Raw genomic sequence first — 6000 nt, 5'->3', positions numbered from 1 at the left:
ACGGGTATAAACTAATTAAGGAAAGAAATTAATCAAACACTTTGTGCAAAGTAGGCAATTAGGGATGAATACATAAGAATTTTATTTAAAAACAGAATTTTGAAACACACGGTTGTGCAATTAAGGAAAGAGAATCAATTAATAGCCAAGAAATCAGAGGCCAGAGATTTGTTATGAATGAACCGAGTCAAAAGATTGGAAAGGTTTTTAACTTAAAGGAAATTAGCCAACATGGAAAGGGAATCAATTAGACCCATATTCAGAGGGGAGTATGGACTAATTACAGATTTAAAAACTACTTTAGAGGGAAGTTCATCATATATAAGGAGCATACAAACCGTTAAGCATGAAAGAAGACTGTAGTGTCATTGTAAAATCAATAAAAAATCCGGTATAGAAGAGTTTAGCAAAAGGTCAGAGTCATATGAAAACAAAGAAGTCCAAACTAAATTCAAAGACTCAAAGTCAATCTGAAAGAATTAGGGGTTTCGAAATAATACCCTAGTTCAAGCAAACCATAAAGCAGAGATGAGAGGGCAAGAAATTGAATCGAAATCATGTTTAGAAGTTTCAGAAAAAGAACAGGCTTCTTCAGCAACAGAACTCATGAGAAAACATGATAGCAAAGTAACGTGCAATCACAGTAGAAGGATTCAAAGAACATAATGGCAAATACTGATAAGAACAGTAGAAGAAGCATGCTTAAGAGGATACTTCAGGAGAAATTCAAACAAGGTTCAGTAGAAGAAAAATAGCAAAACCTTAAGAACACAGTAGAAAGAATGTAGTAGGCAAAACATAGCAGAACATAGTAGAAGAAAATACGAGTACATAGTATGGAAACACATGGTAGAAAAACATACAAGCATGGAGCATATAAAACACAGTAAAAAATAAGAACATACAAGAACGGAGTATAAAAACTCAGTAGAAGAGCATACAAGAACAGAACACATACAAGAACGTGGTAGATAAAAACACAGGAGCACAATAGAGGCAAATACACAGAAGAAAGGGGGAAGAGAAACACTTAAACATTTTTTCAGAAAACCCTAGATCGGAAAGAAAGATTTTAAAAAGTAATTTTCGAAAGAAAAGTTAGGGAAATCGTTTGAAACTCAAAGAGAGAACAGATACCCCACAGATCTAAAGAAATCGGAGAAAACCTCAAAGGGTTAGGGTTTCAAAAGAACCCTAGAAATGAGAAAGGCTTTGAGAGGTCATCGATCTGAGTTGGAGAGGTCGGAATCAGAGTCAAACAACTATAGTACGCCGGAGCAAGGCCGGAGATGACCAGAGAACCTTGAATCGATAGAGGTCTGGGTAAAAACCTTCGAAGTCAGGCCTCGAATCTTCAGGTATCAAGCACAGAGGAGCAATAGGAGGCGAGTATAGGACTCTCACAGCCTGAGAAGCCATGGATTCCGGTGGGTTTCACGGTGGGAGATGGTAGGAGTCGATTAGGGTTCAGAGAAGGTTCGAGAGAGTTTGAGGGGGTGAAGGGATTCAAAGCGGGCGTCTTAGGTGAAATGATTTAGGGTTGAGGGGTTTGGTAAATTAAAAAGGAATGGAGGGATCGTGGCCGTTAATCATTTTGATCAACGGCCGGGATTTATTGGGGAGCCGGGCGGGTTGGATTAAATCGGGTCATGGGCGGGTAGCTTAGGAATTGGGCCGGTCCAATTGTGATTGAAATTGGGTTAATTGGGGTGGTCGATTTGGGCTAAAATTGAAATAAATAGGGCTAGATTTTAAATAGCCACTTTTTCCCTTTTTATTTTTAAAAATAATAAAATGATTTCTGAGAACAAATTAAAGGTACTAAATTTATTAATAATATATAAATATTAAGATAAAAATACTGGAATCAAATTTGTAATTATAAGCGCAATTAATTCTTAAAATAGGCTAATATTGTAATTATATGCAATTTAACTTTAAAAATACTAAATAAATTTGTAATAATGTGAAAAAATTACCTTAGCTATATTTTGGGATAAATATGAGAATAAAATAAATTAATCACCAAAAATGATAATTTGAGGAATAATTATTGATTTTTGTATAGCTAAAATAGGGCAATAAATTAATTTAAAAATCTTTTAAAATTAGGAAAAATACTAAAACATTTGGACACACTTACATATGCAGACATATGTTATTTTGAAAGTATTTTGCATATAAAAAATATACAGGAAAAAATTGGATATCAACAGAAAGCAGTGGTCGATTCTGTTCATTCAAATATTATTTGTCGGTTCGGGATCCCAAAGGTGATCATCATAGACAATGGTGCTAATCTTAACAGTCATTTGATGAAAGAGGTATGTCAACAATTTAAGATTACGCATCGCAATTCCACGCCATATCGCCCCAAGGCGAATGGAGAGTCGAGGCAGCCAACAAGAACATAAAAAAGATACTTCGAAAAATGGTGGAGGGTTCCAGGAAATGGCATGAAAAGTTTCCCTTTGCGTTGTTGGGTTATCGCACTACTGTTCGCACTTCAGTAGGTGCAACTCCTTATTTGTTAGTATATGGCACTGAAGTGGTGATACCCGCGGAAGTTGAAATCCCATCCCTCCAGATTGTTGCTGAAGCAGAAATTGATGATGATGAGTGGGTCAAAACCCTTCTGCAGCAATTAAGTTTGATTGATGAGAAAAGATTGGCGGCAGTGTGTCATGGCCAGTTGTATCAAAAAAGAATGACAAGAGCGTACAACAAAAAGGTGCGTCCCCAGAAGTTTGAAGTGGGTCAGCAAGTATTGAAACGCATCCTTCCACATCAGGCCGAAGCAAAAGGCAAGTTCGCCCCAAATTCGCAGGGGCCGTTCACTGTAACAAGAGTGTTGTCCAATGGTGCATTGTATTTAACAGATATAGAAGGCAAATGCTGATGCAGTCAAAAGATATTATGTATGATTTCTTTGGCTAAAATTGTTGTTTGTTTGTACTTGGCATGTTTTGAAGATTGGAATGACGAAGGCATTTTGTTCTGCTATCTAAACACTTTATCCTTTGTTACCCCTTTGAGCCTTATTGATTTTCTTTCATACCCCTCTTTTGGGATCAGTAGCGAAATTTACTAAAGAAGTAAATAAGAAAAGAAGAGAAAAGAAAAGAAAAGGAAAGAATGGAAAAAAAAAGAAAAAAAAGAAAGAGAAAAAGAAAAAAGGGGGAAAAGAAAAGAAAAGAAAAAGAGAAGTAACAACCACAAAGCAATTCCTATGCCATGAACTACGTTCGCCTAATTCCTTTTTAGGATACGTAGGCAGCCTCACGGTTCGGTCCCATCAAAATAAAAATCCAAAAGTCCCCAAGCAAAGAAACTGGGGCAGAAAGTTGTGGTTGTTGTAAGAAATCTGATTCCAAGAGTTGTAATTTTGAACCCATTTGAGTTGTTTTGAGCCTTCTGATATCCTTTCTTTCTAACCTTATCCCAAAGCCCACATTACGATCAAAAGAAAGACCTTCCTATCAGTCTTCGAGATATGCCAAGTCAAGCGAGTAGAGGTGATCCATATCAGGGGCAACACTCCGGTTTAATCAGGAAAAATGAGAAAATGAGAGTCTTATCGGTGAAAACTCTCACGGATACCGTAAGGCGACGAAAAGATGAGAGAAATAAAAAATGAGAGAGTCTTATTGGTGAAAACCCTCATGGGCACCATAAGGCGACGGAAAGCTGAGGGAAATCCAAAAAAACAGGAAAAAAATGAAAAATGAGAGAGCCTTATTGGTGAAAACCCTCACGGGCACCATAAGGCGACAGTGAGTTGAGAGATGAACAAATGAAAGAGGTTTGTTGGTGAAAACCCTTCAGGGCATCGCAACCCAAACAAGGTCAGTGATTGGGCGAAGAAATTGGGTTATGGAGAGCCCGAGGCATAAAGTATGGCAACTGAAAGGTGATTGGTGGAATAGTCTGGGCTGATTAATCCGAAATGCATGTCATGATCATTGGTACCAGCTGCTCCACTCAGACGAGTCTCTTTTTTTTTTCTTTTTTTTTCCCTCAAACAGTCATCCAGTTTTGTATTTTCGTCTTTATTCCTAACTCTCAAAGTCATTGCATTTGATTTCTTTGGGTTCATTTCTCTAAGGCTTCTCCAATGTCAGCCTTTTCTAAGCAAGTAAGAAGGGATTTCAAAGCTTACTACCAACTTTCCAATTGCACGAAGCAAAGTGTGGCCAGAATGTACCAGAGATAGCATGATGTAAAGTGGGAAATAAGGTGTCAGTGAAAGTTCCATTGGCTGAATGGTTTGGTTCAGATGAAAGGGTCAGGAATGTGAAAACAACGGTTTGGGTGCAGACCACTTGGGTCATTCAGGGTCCTGCATTTGAGAGTCGGTTAGAAAGTCAAACAATTCTTGGCCAGTTCAAGGCAGCCAGTCAAAGCAAAGCACAGCAGCAGAAGGGCCAACCCTAGCAAGAATGCCGCAAGCTAACCACCACATTTTTAAACTGACAAGATTTTTCTTTAATTAAAACAGGGGCAGAAAAATCTCGTTTATTTCGGAAAAACCCTCCGTGAGGAAAGCAAGTGCCAGACAGACTCGGCAGTAAGCTCCAATACCCCCTTGGATAACAGGATTTAGTATGTTTTGAGGCCCTCACAAATGACAAGGTCTGACGATAGGTCTACTTGTGGGAAATGTAATTTGGCATTTTAATTGTCACTTTCGAAATGGAGTTTGGTTTGAAATTTTCAGGATAAAGGAATTTAATTTAGAATTTATTTTGATAATAAGAATTGATTAACACTCACAGATGTTCCCAATATCACACTGGGGTAGAAAATTTCTTTTGTTTTGTCTGTTTTGATGAAATCAGGCAGCCACCTGGAGAACAGGGAAGACAGTTCAAGTTTCAAGGGAAAGCAACTCAAGTTTCAAGAGGAAGACAGTTCGAGGTTCAGCAATCAGGCGCCCACCTGGAGAACAAAGGAAAGCAGCTCAAGTTACAAGATGAAGACAGTTCAAGGTTCAGCAATCAGGCGCCCACCTGGAGAACAAGGGAAAGCAGCTCAAGTTTCAAGACGAAGACAGTTCGAGGTTCAGAAATCAGGCGCCCGCCTGGAGAACAAGGGAAAGCAGCTTAAGTTTCAAGAGGAAGACAGTTCGAGGTTCAGCAATCAGGCGCCCACCTGGAGAACAAAGGGAGAGCAGTTCAAGTTTTGAAAATCAGGCGCCCACCCGGAGAACAAAGGAAGAGCAGTTCAAGTGTTGGTAATCAGGCGCCCACCTGGAGAACAAAGGGAGAGCACTTCAAGTTTGGAAATCAGGCGTCCACCTGGAGAATAAAGGGAGAGCAGTTCAAGTTTTGGAAATCAGGCGCCCACCTGGAGAATAAAGGGAGAGCAGTTCAAGTTTTGGAAATCAGGCGCCCACCTGGAGAACAAAGGGAGAGTAGTTCAAGTGTTGGAAATCAGGCGCCCACCTGGAGAACAAAGGGAGAGCAGTTCAAGTTTTGGAAATCAGGCACCCACCTGGAGAACAAAGGGAAGCAGTTTAAGTTTTAAGGAGAAGCAGTGCAAGTGTTGGAAATCAGGCGCCCACCTGGAGAACAAAGGGATAGCAACAAAGTTCGAAGGAGTTCAGCAATCAGGAGCCCACCTGGAGAACAAAGGGAAGCAATTTAAGTTTCAAGGCGAAGCAGTGCAAGTGCTGGAAATCAGGTGCCCACCTGGAGAACAAAGGGAAAGCGGCAATGTTCAAAGGAAGACGGTTCAAGTTCAGCAATCAGGCGTCCACCTGGAGAACAAAGGGAAAGCACCTCAGAATACAATTCAAGTCAGCAACAAAGGAATTTCACCTGGAGAGTACAAGTAACCAGAGCAGCAGAAACTGCGAGATCAAGTTGAAGATATAGATAGGATTCTTGTAATTCATAGATCATAGTTTAGTCTAGCTTCTTTTGTTTTGGTGTAATAAAGAGTTCAGCAAGCAGTAGCAGCAGCAGCAACAGTGAAATCACAGCTTCCTGGTAGTCCCAG

The sequence above is a fragment of the Nicotiana attenuata genome, unplaced genomic scaffold (assembly GCF_001879085.1).
Source record: "Nicotiana attenuata strain UT unplaced genomic scaffold, NIATTr2, whole genome shotgun sequence".
NCBI lineage: Eukaryota > Viridiplantae > Streptophyta > Magnoliopsida > Solanales > Solanaceae > Nicotiana > Nicotiana attenuata.
The sequence above is the reverse complement of the archived record's forward strand: the minus strand, read 5'-3'. Positions refer to the sequence as shown.